The 20,322-nt window shown below is 42.1% G+C and overlaps 1 non-coding gene across 1 annotated transcript; it reads left to right on the plus strand.

The window, feature by feature from the left end:
* The first annotated feature begins 9,539 nt into the window (after positions 1–9,539).
* On the plus strand, positions 9,540–9,613 carry TRNAN-GUU (transfer RNA asparagine (anticodon GUU)). Its single transcript has one exon. It is a non-coding gene; the product is annotated as a tRNA-Asn (tRNA).
* Positions 9,614–20,322: the final 10,709 nt, after the last annotated feature.

Here is a 20,322-nt window from a genome sequence, read left to right on the forward strand (position 1 = left end):
AAGTGATAGCGAACCATTTTCAGAGGTTACCTCATGCTGCTTCAGGGAAGAGGCTTGAATTGGCTTTTTAAAAAGATTCCTTAATCAGGCAGCATCTCAACCAGCAAGCAGAGGAGGGCTCTGCTGGGCTTAGCAAAGGGAAGTTTTGTGGTTGTTGTTGTTTTAAAGACTTATTTATTTGAGAAAGAGAGGGGAGCCCTGGGGAGGGGCAGAGCAAGAGGGAGAGTGAATCCCAAGCGGACTCCACACTCAGCGCAGAGCCCCAATGCGAGCGGATGCCGTGGCCTTGAGTTCACCACCCTGGGATAGGACTTGAGCAGAAACCAAGAGTCAGATGTTTAACCAACTGTCTCACTCAGGCGCCCCCTAAAGGAAGTTTTTAAAGGCAAAGAGAAGGCATTAAAAAAAGAAAGACAGGCAGCCCGGGTGGCGCAGCGGTTTAGCGCCGCCTTTAGCCCAGGGCATGATACTGGAGACCCCAGATCGAGTTCCATGTCAGGCTCCCAGCATGGAGCCTGTTTCTCCCTCTGCCCCTGTCTCTGCCTCTCTCTCCGTCTCTCATGAATAAATAAATAAAATATTAAAAAAAAAGAAGAAGAATCAGCAAAGAAAAAAAAAAGAATCAGCAAAGAATGTATTATTTAGGCAAGGTTGCCCTCCTAAGGTGAGAGAAAGGTGTCTACCAGTAAAGTTCCTAGTATTGACCAAGAAATTCCATGTTGACTGGTTAAAGGCTACATTACTGGGTTAAAACTGCAGTTAGATTAGGTAGTAAGTTTCAGTTTACTTACCTGGGGCTTTAACCTAAATGATGCCATTTGGGGTCTGTGGTTTTCTTTTTAACAGTACCCATAATACCAAGTGATAAGAATAGTACTTTACCTCCCCAAGCCCATAACCCCAGTCAGATCATGAGACAAATATCTGACAAATCCCAGTTGAGGGACATTCTACAAAGTACCGGACTTGTACTCCTGAGAATTTTCAAAGTCATCAATAACAGGAAATCTGAGAAACTGTGACAGTCAAGAGGACTGTAGGGAGAATATAATGGGATCTTCTAGGTGGAATCCTGGAATAGGAAAAGGTCATTATGTAAAAACTAAGGAAATCTGAATAAAATACGAACTTCAGTTAATAATAATGTATTCATTCAATTATGACAAATGTACTCTTCTAATGTAAGATGCTAATTGTAGGGGAAAAAGAATGCAGGGTACATAGGAATCTTCTGTACTACCTTCTCAACTCTTCTATAAATCTAAATCTATTCTATTACAAAGAGTAACAACAAAAAAAAAGGTCAGTCCAATTGTAAAAGTCATTGTCATGAACAAAACACTTAAAATATCTTCACAAAAGATTTCTTTATGGCCAAGGGGCATAAATAAAGAAATAACCATGATTAATTAATTAATTAATTAAAATACCATGATAAATCATTACATACCTATCAAAATGGGTACAATTTAAGAGACAGAACACTCATGCTGACAAAAATGTGTTACCAACTTTATCTCTTGTTGGTGGTGAGAGAGTAAAATAGTTCAACCATTCTGGGAAACTGATAGATCCTAATAAAGTCAAAAATAAAAATATCCATAGGTGCCTGAGTGGCACAATCAGTTAAGCAACTGACTTGGTTTCGGTTCAGGTTGTGATCTCCAGGTGGTGATCTCAGCATTGTGATCTCAGGGTGGTGAGATCAAGCCCCATGTTGAGCTCCATATTGGTTCTGTGCTGGGCATGGAGTGTGCCTGGGATTCTCCCTCCATTCTCCCTCTACTCTCTCTACACCAGCCCAGCAAGAAATATTATATTATAGGGGGTCCTTTACGTGAAGAGAGAGCCCAAAAGTAACATGGACCAGAAAGGATCAGAGACACTATACAGAAACAGTGACTTTACACGTAATACAATGGCACTAAATTTATATCTTTCAGTAGTTATTCAGAATTTAAATGGGTTAAAGGCCCCCAATCAAGAGATCCCTGAGTGGCTCAGCAGTTTAGCGCCTGCTTTCAGCCCAGGGCACGAACCCCGGAGTCCCGGGATAGAGTCCCGCATCGGGCTCCCTGCATGGAGCCTGCTTCTCCCTCTGCCTGTGTCTCTGCCTCTCCCTCTCTCTCTCATGAATAAATAAATAAAATCTTTTTTAAAAGGCCCCAATCAAAAGACATAGGTTATCAGATTGGATAAAAAAGCAAGATGCATCCATATGCTATCTGCAAATGACTCACTTTAGACCTGAAAACACAACCATATTGAAAGTGAGGGGGTAGAAAACCATTTATCATGCTAATGGACATCAATAGAAAGTGGGGATAACAATCCTTATATCAGGCTAATTAGATTTTAAATCAAAGACTGTAGTAAGGGGGCAGCCCAGGTGGCTCAGCGGTTTAGCATCGCCTTCAGCCCAGGATGTGATCCTGGAGACCCGGGATTGAGTCCCATGTCGGGCTTCTTGCATGGAGCCTGTTTCTCCCTTTGCCTATGTCTCTGACTCTCTCTGTGTCTCTCATGCGTAAATAAATAAAATAGAAAAGAAAAAAAAAAGACTGTAGTAAGGGATAGGGATGAAGAGGGACACTATATCATAATTAAAGAGTCTACTCAATAAGAAGATCTAACAATTATAAATATTTATGCCCCTAACTTGGGAGCAGCCAATTATATAAAACAATTAATAACAAAATTAAAGAAACACATTGATAATAATACAAAAATAGTAGGGGACTTTAATACCCTACTCACACATAAAAAAAAATACCCTACTCACACAATGGACAGATTATCTAAGCAGAAGATCAACAAGGAAACAAGCGCTTTGAATGACACACTAGACCAGATGAACTTCATAGATATATTCAGAGCACTCCATCCCACAGCAACAGAACACACATCCTTCTTGAGTGCACATGGAACACTCTCCAGAATAGATCACACACAGGGTCACAAATCAGGTCTCAACTGGTACCAAAAGACTGGGATCATCCCCTGCATATTTTCAGAACACAATGCTTTGAAACTTGAACTCAATCACAAGAGGAAATTTGGGAAGAAATTGAAAGACGTGGAAGCTAAAGAGCATCCTACTAAAGAATGAATAGGTCAACCAGAAAATTAAAGAAGATTTTTTAAAATTCTTGGAAACAAATGAAAATGAAAATGCAACTGTTTAAAACTTTTAGGATGCAGCAAAGGTGGTCCTAAGAGGCATGCATATAGCAAAAGAAGCCTTTCTCAAACAAGAAAGGTCTCAAATACACAACCTAACCTTATACCTAAAGGAGCTGGAGAAAAAACAGCAAATAAAGCCTAAACCCAGCAGGAGAAGAGAACTAATAAAGATTAGAGCAGAAATCATTGAAATAGAAAACAAAAGAACAGTAAAACAGACCAATGAAAGTAGGAGCTGGTTCTTTGAAAGAATCAATAAGATTAATAAACCTCGAGCCAGACTTATCAAAAAGAAAAGAGAAAGGACCCAAATAAATAAAATCATGAATGAAAGAGGAGAGATCACAAATAACATTGAAGAAATTCTAAGAACATATTATGAACAACTATACACCAACAAATTAGACAATCTGGAAGAAATGGTTGCATTCCTAGAGAAATATAAACAACCAAAACTGAGACAAGAAGAAATAGAAAACCTGAACAAACCCATAACCATCAAGGAAACGGAAGCAGTCATCAAAAAGCTCCCAACAAACAAGAGTCCAGGGCCAGATGGCTTCCCAGGGAAATTCTACCAAGCATTTAAAGAAGAATCAAAACAAATAAACAAACATACAAAAAATAAAGAAAAATCAATATCTATTCTTCTGAAGTTGTTTCAAAAAATAGAAATGGAAGGAAACTTCCAAACCCTTTCTATGAGGGCAGCATTACTTTGATCCCAAAACCAGACAAAAACCTGAAAGGAGAATGATAGATCAATACTCTGATGAACATGGATGCGAAAATTCTCACCAAGATACTAGTCAATAGGATCCAACAGTACATTAAAAGTATTATTCACCTCGACCAAGTGGGATTTATTCCTTGGTTGCCAGGGTGGTTCAACATCTGCAAATCAATGTGATACACTACATTAATAAGGGAAAGGACAAGAACTGTATGATCCTCTCAATAGATGCAGAAAAAGCATTTTACAAAGTTCAGCATCCTTTCTTTACTAAAACTCTTCACAGTGTAGGGATAGAGGGAACATACCTCAAATCTTAAAAGCCATATATGAAAAGCCCACAGTAAATATTATTCTCAATAGGGAAAAACTGAGAGCTCTCCCTCTAAGGTCAGGAACACAACAGGGATGTCCACTCTCACCGCTGTTTTCAACATAGTACTAGAAGTCCTAGTCTTAGCAATCACACAACAAAAAGAAATAAAAGGCATCCAGATTGGCAAAGAAGTAGTCAAACTCTCACTCTTTGCAGATGACTTGATACTCTATGGAAAACCCAAAAGACTCCACCCCAAAATTGCTGCTCATACAGGAACTCAGCAAAGTGGCAGGATATAAAATCAATGCACAGAAATCAGTTGCATTTCTATACACTAACAATGAGACAGAAGAAAGAAATATTAAGGAGTCGATCCCATTTACAAGGTCACCAAAACCCATAAGATATCAAGGAATAAACCTAACCAAAGAGGCAAAGGATCTATACTCAGAAAACTATAGAACACTCATGAAAGAAATTGAGGAAGACACAAAGAAATGGAAAAACAACATTCCATGCTCATGGATTGAAAGAATAAATGTTGTTAAAATGTCTATGCTACCTATAGCAATCTATACATTCAAGGAAATCCCTATCCACATACCATCAACTTTTTTTCACCGAGCTGAAACAAACAATCCTAAAATTTGTATGGAACCAGAAAAGACCCCAAATAGCCAATAGAATGTTGAAAAAGAAAACCAAGGCTGGTGGCATCACAATTATGGACTTCAAGCTCTATTACAAAGCTGTTACAAAATCATCAAGACAGTATGATACCAGAACAAAAACAGACATCTAAATCAATGGAACAGAATAGAGAACCCAGAAATGGACCTTCAACTCTATGGTCAACTAGTCTCTGACAAAGCAAGAAAGAATATCCAACAGAAAAAAAGTCTTTTCAACAAATAGTGTTGGAAAAATTGGATAGCCACATACAGAAGAATGAAACTGGATCATTTCTTCACACCATACACAAAAATAGACTCAAAATGGATAAAAGACCTAAATGTGAGACAGGAATCCATCAAAATCCTAGAGGAGAACACAGGCAGCAACCTCTGTGACCTCAGCCACAGCAATTTCTTTCTAGATCAATCTTCAGAGGAAAGGGAAACAAGGACAAAAATGAATATTGAGACTTCATCAAGATAAAAAGCTTTTGCACAGCAACGGAAACAGTCGACAAAACCAAGACAACTGCCAGAATGGGAGAAGATATTTGCCAATGACTTATCAGATAAAGGGCTAGTATCCAAAATCTCTAAAGAATCTATCAAACTCAACACCCAACAAATAATCCAATCAAGAAATGGGCAGAAGCCATGGACAGACATTTGTCTAAAGAAGATATGCAAATGGAAAAAAGACAGATGAAAAAATGCTCCACATCATTTGTCATCAGGGAAATACAAATGAAAACCACATTGAGATACCATCTCACACCAGTCAGAATGGCTAAAATTAACAAGTCAGGAAATGACAGATGTTGGTAAGGATGCAGAGAAATGGGAACCCTCATACACTGTTGGTGGGAATGCAAGCTGGTGCAGCCACTCTCAAGTAGATAGTGAGGAACAGTATGGAGGTTTCTCAAAAAGTTGAAAATAGAGCTATCCTATGACCTAGCACTACTAGGGATTTACCCCAGTTATACAAATGTAGTGATCCAAAGGAGCACCTGCAACCCAACATTTATAGCAGCTATTTCCACAGTAGCCAAACTATGAAAAGAGTCCAGATGTCTATCGACAGATGAATGGATAAAGAAGACGTGGTATACACATGCAATGGAATATTACTCAACCATCAAAAAAAAGAAATCTTGCCATTTGCAGTGATGTGGATGGAACTAGGGGGTATTATGCTGAGCAAAATAAGTTAATCAGAGAAAAACAATTATATGATCTCACTCACATGTGGAATTTAAACAAAACAGGGTCATAGAGGAAGAGAAGGAAAAATAAAAAAAAGACAAAACCAGCAAGGGAGACAAGCCATAAGAGACTCTAAACCATAGGAAACAAGCAGGGTTGCTTGAAAGGAGGTGGTGGCGGGAAAGGGGACCTGGAAGATGGACATTAAGGAGGGCATGTGTTGTAATGAACACTGGATATTTTTTAAAAGATTGTGTTTTGTTTGTTTGTTTATTTATTTATGGGAGACACAGAGAGAGACATAGGCAGAGGGAGAAGCAGAGTTCCTGCCGGGAGCCAGATGAGGGCCTCAATTCCAGGACCCCAGGACCATGACCAGAGCCAAAGGCAGACGCTCAACCACTGAGCCACCCATGCATCCCAGCACTGGGTATTTTATAAGATTGACAAATCACTGACTTCTACTTCGGAAACTAACAATACATGTTAATTGATTAAATTTAAACTAAAAATAAATAAATGTTTAAAATGAATGAGAAATAAATCCCATGAAAATTCAAAAAGAAAGAGAGAAAGGAAGGAAGAAAGGCAACGACCTCAACCAAAGGAGGGAAGTCCGTATCTAAGAGGGCTCAGTGCAAATAGAAGGTTTTCCATATACAGGCAGTGAGCACAAGTCTCTTGTGATTATTACTACACCGGATTCCGGAAGACACTGGCCCTGCCATGCTGAAATCACCCCAGGTCCTGCTTCTGAGAGCAAGCATGTCAACCTAAAATCGTCAGGAAGCAATAATTAAGCAAGAGTATTTATTTGGGATCAAATAATTGCCTTTTGGCATACACATATTTGATTAGCAACGCTAATAGTTACTTAAATATTTTAGTTGCTTAGTGAGAATTTTTTAGGCTCTACTCTGCAAAGAGTTCAGAGTCCAATGCAGGGCTTGAACTCAAGACCTTGGGATCCAGGATATGGTGCATTAATCCCCAAATGTCCTATAATAACTTTTGATTGGTGTTGATGGCAGAAAGCTAATTTTGACTAATAATTGATTGCTAAGACTATCACTAAGCAAAGTCTCTTCCTATGGCAATTTACAGGTTTTTGGAATCAGTTCTCATAATATTTGGGGTTTGACGCAATTGAAAATTTCCTGGTTCCGGAGGCCTGAGTGGCTCAGCGGCTGAGCGCCTGCCTTTGGCTTAGTCAGGATCCAGTCCCACATCCGGTTCCTTGTGAGGAACCTACTTCTCCCTCTGCCTGTGTCTCTGCCTCTCTCTCTCTCTCTCTCTCTCTCTCTCTCTCTGTGTGTGTGTCTCTCATGAATTTAAAAAAAAAAAAAAGTTCTTGGTTCTACCCAGTGGAGAGGTGCTTAATTAAAGCCCATCTCCTTAATGGCTTCCCGGCTCATTTTAAAACCCCTTCACGCAAGTGGCCCAATTCCATTGCATCTTTCAGATTTTTTAACAACTGGAAAGGCGCTCTAAATTTCTGGACTAATATAAATTTTCCCTAATTTTATCTGGATACCAGTTACTTTTAGCAAAATTCACTGGACTGTGGACTTAAGATTTGTGTACTCTATGTTCAATCGTTTACTGTTCAAAAAAAAAAAATTGGGTGGAGGGAAATGTCATCAAATTAAGATTTTATTTTATTTATCAGATTTTATTTAAAGTATTCAGGGGATCCCTGGGTGGCGCAGCGGTTTGGCGCCTGCCTTTGGCCCAGGGCGCGATCCTCGAGATCCGGGATTGAATCCCACGTCGGGCTCCCGGTGCATGGAGCCTGCTTCTCTCTCTCTCTCTCTCTCTCTCTCTCTCTCTCTCTCTCTCTCTCTCTCTGTGACTATCATAAATAAATAAAAAATTAAAAAAAATAAAGTATTCGGTTGGAGTGCAAACTCCCATTTCATCTCATTTCCCTTTTGGTCTAAAAAGGTCCCGCTGTTTGAAATATCTCGACGAGAAAAATGACTGTAGCCTCACCATTCATTTTTAGGAAGATATCAACGCCGGATGGCACGTCCCTCTCACCTCCTTCCAGGCCTGGGGCAGTGCAGCATTTCAAGATGCCTGTGACTCAAGGGTGCACCGTGGGGTTTCCCCTTGTCTGGAGCAGCACCCCGGGAGTCACAGGAAACCGGGAAACCGTGCTCTTGAGCCTCTGGCGAGGGGCGCCCCTCACGCAGGTTTTTAACCCTCGCCACAACCTGACATATTGCTTTGAGGGGGACTGGAACCGAGCTTGCTAAGAAGCACGACGCAGAGTACTTAACACTGCCCAGAGGCCCAGGGCCGGGGCGGCCTGCAGCCGTGTTTTGAAGTTCTATCTAAAAGCCTTCGGGGACGCCTGGGCGGCTCAGCGTTTGGGCATCTGCCTTTAGCTCAGGGCATGATTCTGCGGTCTGGGAATCGAGTCCCACAAGGGGCTCCCTGCACGGAGCCTGCTTCTGCCTCTGTGTCTCTAATGAATAAATATTTTAAAGCAAACAAAAGTAACTAAAAGCTTCCATATTTTGCTGGGTTTTGTTTTTAACTTGTTTACTCACGGGAGGCACATTGAGAGAGGCAGAGGGAGAAGCAGGCTCCACGCAGGGAGCCCAATGTGGGACTCGGTTCTGGGTCCCCAGGATCACACCCCGGGCTGCAGGCGGCGCTAAACCGCTGCCCTCGTTTTGTTTTGTTTTTAAGAGAGCTCCAGGTCTACGCAGGTTTTGTTCTTTCGGGGTCTCTTTTTCCTTCCTTCCTCCTCATTCAGCTACGTTAACAGCCATTGTCCTCTCTCCAGGATCCCGCCCTTACCGCTTGCGCAAGGCCGTCTAGGAGGTCTGGTTGACCCCGGACGAGCCTCCTCAGTTTCTCGGCCTCCGTTCGCCACGCTCCTCTCTCGGGACCTTTAGGCGACCACCCCCCCAACCTCTGCTCCCCCCCCCCCGCCCGGCACCGAGCACGCCTGGGGGGAAGCTGCTCGTGCGGAGCCCCACGAGCTGCTGGCGCGCGGCGGCCTTTCCTGCTGCCGGCGCTGCAGATGCTGCACAATGAACTGTGACAAGTTTGAGAAGTTTGAAAAAGAAATTTCAGCTTTGAAAAGCCTTTCATTATTCCCATTCACGGGGCTAAAAGCTAAAGAGGACAATGGAATTCATTCAACGAGCCCCAGTGGAGCGTCTTGGTGAAGGTGCAACCTGCTCCCCGCATGGGGACACAAGAGCGATCACTGCCCTCGTAGAGCTTCCCTGCTTGGCACAGGACACGAAGAAGGAAGCCACCTCTCAGGTGACGAACACGCTTCGTCGGCTCCAACTCCTAGCCCCCGGTTTACCGAGGCTTTGGAACTTACACTGCCTGGTGGTGGGCACGTCCCCGAGGTTAGTAGGTACTCACTACCTAAGAAGGCCAGGGGTGCAGAGCGACCTGTGTCTCTGTGGCGCAATCGGTTAGCGCGTTCGGCTGTTAACCGAAAGGTTGGTGGTTCGAGCCCACCCAGGGACGGAGTGCCTTGTCAGACTTTTAATTCAGTGCTGCACCTGCGTCACATAAAAACTACAGTACCGGATCCTGGGTCCCAGCCAACTCACATAAGCTCACTCTTAAGAGCACCCACCTCCCCAACCTGATTCCCTTACAGTACCTGCTGGGCTGTCAGTTTTATAGCTCTAAACAGACCTCCTCAAACAGATATAAGAACCCAGATTCCAGTGGGTAAAATTTTTCTATTCTGCCCTGAAAGAGTGGATGAATAAGTTACACTTTGATTTTTAAAAAATAAAATCTAAAATTGTTTGCAAACATTTTTCAAAACTGCTGACTTTGGGAAGATTGTTCTTAAGGGTACTTACATTTTTTTTTTTAAATTAAGACTTTGTTTTTTATTAAAGATTTTTATTTATCCATTCATGAGAGACACACACAGAGAGAGGCAGAGACATAGGCAGAGGGAGAAGCAGGGTCCCTGTGGGGAGCCCCATATGAGACTCCATTCGGTGACTCTGGGATCACGCCCTGAGCCAAAGGCCTACGCTCAACTGCTGAGCCGCCTAGGCCTCCCAAGACTTTATTGTTTTTTAGAGAAGTTTTAGGTTCACAGCAAACTGAGGGAAAGGTACAGAGATTTCCCATATACTTCCTACCACCCACCCCATGTATTGACTCCCTCATTGTCAACACGCCCCAAGGAAGTGATGTATTTGCTACAACTAGTGAACCTACATTAATACATCATAATCACGCAAAGGCCATAGTTTATTGGGGTTCACTCTTGTTGTACATTCTGTGGGTTTGGACAAATGTAAAATGAAACCATTATGGTATCACACAAAGTAGTTTCACTACCCTAAAAATCCTCTGTGCCCCCTTTCTGGCAACCACTGATCCTTTTAGCTTCCAAAGTTTTGCCTTTCCAGAATGTTATATAGTTGGAATCCTACAGTATGTAGCCTCTTCAAATATCCTTCTTTCACTTAGTGATACACATTTAAGATTCCTCAATGTCTTTTCATGGGTTGGCTACTCATTTCTTTTTACTGCTGAGTAATAATTCATTGTCTGTATGTGTCACAGTTCATTTATCCCTTCACCTATTAAACGACATCTTGGTTGCTTCTAAGTTTTGGCAATTGTGAGTGAAGCTGCTCTTGGCATCCTTGGGCAGGTTCTTGTGTGGATGTAACTTTGCAACTCCTCTGGCTAAAAGCAGGGAACCTGATTACTGGCTCACATATTAAGAATATTTTTAGTTTTGTTAGGAATTGCCAAACTGTCTTCCAAAGTGGCTGTACCATTTTTAATTCCCTCCAGCAATGAATGAGGGTTCTGTTTCTCCACATCTTCGCCAACATTTGGTGTTGATGTGCTTCAGTTTCTTCATGTGTAGCATGAGGTCAACAATGGTAACCTGTCCCCAGGAAGTGCCTGGATTTGGTAATTGCTCTATCAATAATATTGTAATCAGTGGAATCCTCATCATAATTATCCTCTGCATTTTTTGGACAGAAGCATTTCTCCCAAAGTATATGTAATATTTATTTTACCTCTTTCATATTGCTTTTGCAATTAAGTTGGTTTTATGCTTTTGTGATTATGAAATGTAAGCACCATCATTCTTGTACACATATCTTTGGCTACCTGTGCAGGTATTTCTATAGTGTACAAAACTGGAAGTGCAACTACTATATTATAGTATTCATATGCTTCCAATTTTAGGAAATCCTGCAAACTTGCCTTCCATAGAAGCAGTATCAAATTATATTACAATTTCTTTCCCAGCCTATCAATGTCCCTTTCTTCATTTACTTGCGAAGACAACAATCTTTCTGAACCTCTATCTATGATATTCTGATAAGGGAAGTGGTACCCTCCTGACTTAACTAAAGAGCAGGTGCAACAGAGGGACATTGTGAACATTACAGAGACATTCTATTGCATATGTTGGACAGCTAAACTTTCAGGATGCAGTCATTGAATACAAAGTCCTTGAATTACTGTCATTGTTTTCTGTAGTCAGCTGAGTCTAGGGCAGAGGGCTCAGGGTGATTGCTTTGCTTCCTCCCAAGTAGCTTATACAAGGGGAGAAAAATCTGACTCCAGATGGCTTTTCTTCTTTTTAAAAAGGAATCTTGGGGGCACCTGGCTGGCTTAGTTGGAGGAGTATGTGACTCTTGATCTCAGGGTCTTGGAGGTGCCTGGCTGGCTCAGTTGGAAGAGTATGTGACTCCTGATCTTGAGATGGTGAGTTTGAGCCCCATGTTGGCTGTAGAGATCACTTAAATAAATAAAACTTTTAAAAAAGGAAATCTTGGTTTTGCTTTTATTTGATGGCAAGACTCTAATGCCTGTTCTCCTTGCTATGCAGTGGTGAGTTGTCAAGCACATAACTGTCTCTGTATTTTTCCTTGACAGTTTTGTCTTGCTGTGTCCATAAAAATGAGCCCATCTGAAACATATCATTGGAGCCAGTAGAATCCTACCCTTGACTGGCTCCTCCTACACACCTGGACCATTGTTGCTATTGGCTCAGTTCTTCTGTTGAATCTCATGAACGGCAAGTGAGCTTCTTGCCTTTCATACACTCAGTCGGGTGATTGGAAAAGTTTTTTTTTTTCCTTTCTTATTTTTGCATCATTATTTCCCTCTATTAGCAGGCATCAGTGCATGATTTTTTTAAAGATTTTATTTACTTATTCATGAGACACACACACACACACACAGAGAGAGAGAGAGAGAGAGAGAGAGAGAGGCAGAGACATAGGCAGAAGGAGAAGCAGGCTCCAAGCAGGAAGCCAGATGTGGGACTCCATCTGACACCCTGAGCCAAAGGCAAATGCTCAACTGCTAAGCCACCCAGTTGTCCCATGTTTTAATTCTACAAAATCAATTCCTGAGGCTAATCTTTGTTGAGTGGTAGTTGACAGAGATCTATTCCCTGTTAGGTAGATGACAACTCATGTAGCCTGAGTCTTTTTGATTGTCTGTTGTGCTGAGGATTCTGGTCGGTATTTTCTGGCATTTGAGATTACAACAAGTTGTTCACATCTTGTCCTTCCAAAATTTGGTATGAACCTGATACTTGTCAATACTTGCAAGAGTGGAATGCCAATGATAAGGATGATCTTCATCCACAGTGATGTCCCTGTAGGAACTCTTGGCTTTAATAAACTGCTATATCTAAAAGAGATCTTAGCACAGGAAGAAAACAATTTTTTTAACTTGCAAGGGGCAACCTTCTTTGATTGGAATACTTAGGTTTCTAAACAGTTGAAAAAAATGTTAATGTCCATTAAGGATTGTATTTTAAATCAGAGCACAAAGTAAGGAAAGACATTTGTATCATAACAGACAAGAAATTAAATCAACAGCATGTGCTTTTCTGACAAATTAATATTCATTACCACTTTCTATAATTGTAAGTTTGGCTTGATAAAAATGGATGAAAGCAATGACTTCATGCACAGATCTATCACCTGGAAGAGACTGTCCTGTGAGACTCAAAAGGGTATCACAGAATTACTCAGATTATCAGCAATGGGGGTCCTTCAAGGAGGTCATTTTGCTTAATCATTTTCTTCTGTGTCCTTCACTGTTAACCCTTGTTCATAGATTCTATTGGCCTTTGTTTCCACATTAAATGCTGTTACTTACCACACTTGGGAATGCCCACTAGTCTGATGGAATTCTTCCCTTTTATACATGTTTTCTTAGAAACAAATCAGTAGGGGAATCCCTGGGTGGCTCAGTGGTTGAGCGTCTGCCTTCAGCCCAGAGCCTGATCCTGGAGACCTGGGATAGAGTCCCATATTCATTGAGTCCCACATCGGGCTCCCTGCATGGAGCCTGCTTGTGTCTCTCCCTCTCTGTGTGTCTCTCATTAATAAATAAATAAAATCTTAAGAAAGAAAGAAATCAGTATACTTTCTCTTCCTCCACAGGGAAAAAAACAGATTAGGCCTCTAAACATCTAACTAGTCAGGGTAATCATAATCACTTACATAAATTTTATATATAAATTTAAAATAAAACTAAGAATGTCTAGAAAAATGTTATTGCATATGCTTTAAATGTGATATTTCTTTTATTTTAATTTAATATTATTTATTTTAATTATTTTTTCATATAGACTCCACCCCCAAAGTGGGGCTTGAAGTCATGACCCTGAGATCAAGAGGCCCATGTTCTATCAACTGAGTCTGCCAGGTGCCCCTAAAGGGGATATTTCCTTAAAGAAAAATTTCAAAATCATATCCTTGGTGTTATGCACTACACAGCTTCTCAGACCTCAAACTGCCACCTTCATTCCTTGTCACACATTGATTTTTTTTTTTTTGCGTGGTGCTTGCTTTTATCATAGCAACCACCAAAATCCAGTTTTGTGAAGATATCATTGAAAAGAAAGTAGCATAATCTAATGTTCATGAATTTTATTGCATGTAAAATACATCTCAATAAACCTGACTTTTAAAAAGACTGACAATCACAAATGCTGACAGGATGAGGAGTATTGGAGACCCTTAATTCTGGAAAGAGTAAATTCTAAAAATTTTGGAAAAAAAATTTGGTTGTGCCAACTAAGGGTCACATATTCATGGTCATATATTTTAGCCCAGAAATACTACTTTTAACTACATACCTCAGTCCTGTGCTGTCCAGTATGATAGACACAAGCTACTTGAAGTACTGAACACGTGAAATGTTGTTAGTATCACATGTTGCAATGACAGTATTTTTGGTGTAGTAGGTCTATTACAATAATAGTAAGATAGATTTATCTCTTTCATTTTACTTTTTAAAATGTGCTAGAATATTGAGAATTATATGTGACTGGCATTATACTTCATTGAAATGGGCTGTCCTAGAGAAATATATATGGCCACTGAGAGACCTATCAAAGAATATTCATATCAATCCAAAATATCATAAATTGGAACCAACCCAAATGTCCAAGAGCAGAATACATATATTGAGATACAATTCACACAAGGAATATGGAAACAAGAAGTACTGAGAAAACATGGATAAAATTCACAGATGTGATATTGAGTAAAAGTCAGACCAGTGCTTCTCTCCCAACAAAAATGATTCAATTTATGTGAATGTAAAGGGCAAGAAGAATTAACATCTATTGTTATAGGTAGGGGTTATAATGAGGGGTGTGGTATGGAGATTACTCTGTGAGACCTGAGATGGGAAAAGACATGAGAAAGATTTCTGTGGCTTCTTAATGTTCTATACTTCAAGTGGTACTACATCAGTAGTTATTCAGGTTGGCTTACATTGGTAACGGTTTTGTAATGGCACAGGTTTATATTTAATACATCTTGGTTTAAAAAAGTTTGGGGGAAAAATAAAGTTTGGGTGTGGGGATCCCTGGGCGGCTCGGCAGTTTGGCACCTGCCTTTGGCCCAGGGTGTGATCCTGGAGTCCCAGAATTGAGTCCCGCGTCGGGCTCCCGGCATGGAGCCTGCTTCTCCCTCTTCCTGTGTCTGCCTCTCTCTCTCTCTCTCTCTCTCTCTCTCTCTCTCTCTCTCTCTCCCTCTCCCTCTCTCTGCCTATCATAAATAAATATTTTTTAAAAAATAAAAAAAAAATAAAAAGTTTGGGGGTGCCTAGGTGGTTCAGTCGGTTAAGCCTCTGACTTTGGCTCAGATCGTGATCTCAGGGTCCTGGCATAAAGCACCACATTGGGCTCCCTCCTAAGCAAGGAGTCCGCTTCTCCCTTTGCCCTCCACCCCCCCCATAAGTAAATAAAATCTTAAAGAAATGAAAGAATCTTTCTTTCACAAAGGAAGTTGGGGAGAGGGGAGTCACCATACTCATTCCACAACTAAAATTTCAAAAACTTTTGGAGCATTCACAAATGGCTTAGGTGGCTCAGCAGTTGAGGTCTGCTTTAGCCCGGGGGTGGGGGGTGTGTCGGCGGGGGGATGGGAGGGTGGGTGATCTTGGAGTCCCAGGATGGAGTCCCACATTGGGCTCCTTCCATGGAGCCTGCTTCTCCCTCTCCCTATGTCTCTGCCTGTCTGTATGTCTGTATCTCTCCCTCTGTGTCTCTCATGAAAAAATAAATAAAATCTTAAAATAAATAAAATTCAAACAGTTGTATACTTTGTCCCAGTTCTCAATAATATGGGGGAGGGAAAAATTCCCTTTAAAAAACAAAAAACAGGGCAGCCCAGGTGGCTCAGCAACGGTTTAGTGCCGCCTTCAGTCCAGGGCATGATCCTGGAGTCCCACGTCAGGCTCCCTGCATGGAGCCTGCTTCTCCCTCTGCCTGTGTCTCTGCCTCTCTTTATCTATCTCTGTGTCTCCCATGAATAAATAAATAAAATCTTAAAAATAAAAATAAAAAACAAAAAACAAATAGCCAAAAAGTTGATCTGACGGGTTGGTCAGCTTCACCAGAATGAACTGTCCAGACTAGCTATTTGCTGGCTTTCAGCTCATCTGTCTGCCAAGGAAAGGAAAAAAAAAAACTCCCCATTCTCGAACCTTCTGTGTTTTTTTTTTTCCTTTCTGCTCTCTTTCCCATCTCTTTTATAAATCCTGGCTTTGTCTTTGTTTAATGACATTCTTATAACTGTTCCAATTTCTGTAAGTCAACAATGAGAGATAACTCATTCAAAATCTCTTTACTACTAAGATTGACATATAATTTTCATATTCATCTCTGTATATACATCATAGCTCGGAGGTGGAGATGCTTCTGAGGAAAATGTAGCCATTGGACCATCCCAAGACAGGTCCTTTCTAGTCTTGAAACAAAGCCAGTTCCCAATTAGAGGGTATGGTTCACATGCCCACTGTAATTTTCTCTGTCACTCTCCATTCTGGTCCTGTGTGTCCCACTCTCAGCTTCTGGTGGATCTGAGAGACCTGCTGTTTGCTTTGCTCTAGGATACTCTTCCATTCTGGGACAGACTTGGGGAGTGAAGGGTATTGGCATCCAGAGTCAAAGCTCCTAAAGTGCCAGGGTTTTGCTGGAAACCTTTGGTTCCCATCGAAGGCCAAGACCTCCCCATCACTATTTAAGTCCTACCTCAGAACTGTGTCTTTACTTGTCCATCACGACCATTGTTTCTGTGGCTTCCATTTTTGTTCTGCGGTCTTGGCTGTGCTATAGAGAAATTAGCTTTGCAAAATTGAGTAAAAATGCTGCTCTTGGAAATCAAACGCAGTGACCTGGGGAAGGGACAAAAATTCTACCAGAGACCCTCAATGGCTGACATGACTCTCTGATTCCTTGCATCACCTAATCCACACAGAGATTGCATGGCTCTGTATGGCCTCCTGCCAGCAAGAGCCTGGAGTCATGCTCTTGTCCCAGGAACTTTCAAAAACAAGGAAACTTCTGCACCGTACAACAGTGGACCAACACAGAGCTTCAGCAACATCAGTCAAACCCGGGAGGAAAGGCATGAAGCCACCACCTGGTGGCTGGCCGAATGACCAGCCAAGGGACTGAGACCCCATCTGTGAGAGAGCAGGACTGGCTGAGGCTCCCTTGACTCGGGAAGGTGTATGGCTCTGATGAGGAAGCAGAGACAGCAGGGGACATATGGTCCCTAGGGTTGAACCAACGTTCAGCTGTACCTAGGCAGCTGAAAAAAGCCCTCGAGAATTGTTACTGGGGGCTCCTGGGTGGTGCAGTCCGTTAAGCATCAGACTCTTGGTTTTGCCTCAGGTCTTGATCTGTTGGGCTCTGCACTCAGCAGAGTCTGCTTAAGACTCTCCCTCCTTCTCCCTCGGCACTTCCCTTCACGCATGCTTGCTTGTGTGTGTTCTCTCTCTCTCTCTCTCTCTCTCTCTCTCTCTCTCTCTCTCTCAAAGGCATCTTTAGAAAGAATTGTTATTAGATGTGAAGTGTCATTACTTTGGTTACTGCCACAGAGAAATAAGGCAGATGATTTTATGGTATGATGATTATTCTCTAACCTGTGTTATCTCTGCTCTAGCCACTGGCCACGTGTAGCTATTTGAACTATGAAGTACAAAAAACAAATTTGAAACTTCGCTTTCTCAGCACTACCTACAATGCAAGCACTCAACTGCCATATGTGTCCGGTGGCCTCCGCATTTGAAAATGCACATCTGGCTCTTTCATCTGGTGTGTCAGTTACACATAAGATGATTTTATTTCAAAGTCCTGACTTCTCCTTCAGCATTAGATTCATTTTAGTCCATCTGGTACATCCCTAGCACGAGCAGCTCCTGTGTCTCTACTGATCTCTTGGTTTTTCCCTGAGCTTTATTTGAGGGGAGGGCTCTACGGTTTTCCCTTGGCTGGCAAAGAAGAACCATTCCATGCCCTGGCTACTGCAGGGCAGTGGTAAAACCGAGCATGACCGGGGTTTTCTTGTGTTGATCATTCCAGCCCCAGCATTGCTCTAGGTTACTGTAAGGCTGCCTCTGCCCACGCCTCAAGGGAAAGCTTGTGGAGGCTCCTGAGCTCTGCTGATTACCTCTGTTCTTAACTATAAATAACTACAAGATTTTTTCCTTTTATGTAATTTTATAGTTACATCCTTTTTGTGCCAATGCCTACTGCTGTTGGAATTGTGATGCTGATATACAATTAATTTTTAAAATAAATTTACTGCGTAAAAGATGTAAATCAAAGTATGGAAAATATTACCTAATCGATGCTAAAGGTCCATGGATGTGGCCAAATATGGAAGTGCTATGTTCATTAATGAACTTTGAAAAGCATGGTTCTGTCTCATCTTTATGGGATACCCTCCCTTCCGCTTGTCACTCCAAAGCACTCCCTTTGCCCTAAGTCAGTAGGCTGGAGTGCTCAGCGTCTGTCTCCTCTACACTTTGAACACAAAAGGCAGTCTTTTTTTTTTTTTTTTTTCATCGAGCTTCAAGGGAGCTTCCATGTTCAGACCATTAAGAAGAGTCGAGATTTAGAGAGAAAATGACTGGGAAAAATTAGAGAGGGTGACAAAACATGAGAGGTTCTGGGAAATGAACAAAGGGTAGTGGAAGGGGAAGGAGAAGTGGGCGGGGGGGATGGGGTGACTGGGTGACAGGCACTGAGGGGGGCACTTGACGGGATGAGCACTGGGTGTTATACTATATATTGGCATATCGAACTGCAATAAAAAATATTTTTAAAACTTTAAACATTAAAAAAGAAAGAAGAATCGAGATTTAATAAAAAGTCCTGGTTGGGACATGTGATTGCATGGTCTCTGGAGCCATGGAGTCTGTTTCGGGGGAGGACTAAATCGCTGTGTGTGTTCTTTCTCCTTTATTTCACCAAATAATTCTCAGTGTTTCGTAGGCTTTACTTTGAATTTTCTATCTCTCTCTCTCAATCTCTCTCTCTCTCAATCTTTTTCAAAATCAAAGAGGTTGGGCAAGAAGGAGGGGAAGCAAATCTTGGTGAAGTCTTCTCAGTTAACCCTGGCAGGATGGTCAAGCCCAATGGCTCTGGAGGCAAACTGCCTGGCTCTGAGTGCCAGCTCTCACCATCCCAGGGCTGGGGCCCTTTGAAAGTCAGCTCGGCCTTTCCGTGTCTGGGTATTCACACCTGCAACGAAGGGTGGTAATAAGCTATGCTATCTCAGGTCGTTATGTGGACTAGACAAGTTATACGCGGTACAGCACGGAGGGACGTTGTGCTGGTCACACAGTGAAGCTCTGAGAAAGCTGTTAATAGTATTATAATTAAGACTTTTCTTTCCACCTAACTGCACCACTGCTGACTTTCGACATTCCCCAGAATAAATGAGGAGTATTAAAAGGTTTGGTTGGCCTCTTCCCCTCCATATTGGTGAGCAGCACTTGGACAACCGATTACTTGATAATTTTGATGGTGATTTAACTGACAGTGGAGATGGCATGGCAGGGAACTGGATCCAACTTCATCAAATCCTTGTAGCTTGGACAAGCATGATGATGGTTCAGCTCATGGAGGACAGTCTTCTGCACATGCTTCTAGCAAGTGCTTTTAATATCCAGCCAGGCTTACCCCAAATATTATTAGAAAACTTCAAATATGAACCAGTGATCCCCTCCTATTTTAAGAAAAGAAGAAGAAGGAGAAGGAGAAGAAGAAAGAAAAGAAGAAGAAGAAGAAGAAGAAGAAGAAGAAGAAGGAGGAGGAGGAGGAGGAGGAGGAGGAGGAGGAGGAGGAGGAGGAGGAGGAGAATTATTTATCTGGAAGATGTAGATTTCCTCTTTCAATGATGATGGAGTATTTGTAGTAAACCAGTTTTCACCCTGAAAGGCAAGAAATAAAAATAGATAACAAGATAAAAATTTTCATCGGAGAAATAGAATCAATCTTATTTTCTTCAGGTCTGGCTGTGGAGCCACAGAGAGACTCCGAGAGAGAGACGGCCCTTCCCTCCGCAGTCACGGCTATGCCACTCGTGGGCTCTGTGCCACTTAGAACGGTTTCTCGCACTTCCTTTTCATCCCTTCGTTCCAAGGCCTGGATTTCTCTTGACACTGTTCGACGGTAATGGCCACAGGCCTCCTGTCAGCGGCTTTAGCGCAGCCCAGGAAGGAACCCAAGGGACCACTTTTGCCCAGAGGGTACCAGAGTCTCCTCCCCCTTCAGCCCAGAGGACCGCGGAGGAGCCACAGCGAAGGGCTGGGAACGGAAGAGCTCAGGTCCGGGGCCGCGGGGCCCGCGGGGGCGGGGGGAGCCGGTCCCCGGGTTCCTGGGAGGATTCCCAGCCCCGAGCGCTGACCGCCCT

The sequence above is a fragment of the Nyctereutes procyonoides genome, unplaced genomic scaffold (assembly GCF_905146905.1).
Source record: "Nyctereutes procyonoides isolate TBG_1078 unplaced genomic scaffold, NYPRO_anot_genome, whole genome shotgun sequence".
NCBI lineage: Eukaryota > Metazoa > Chordata > Mammalia > Carnivora > Canidae > Nyctereutes > Nyctereutes procyonoides.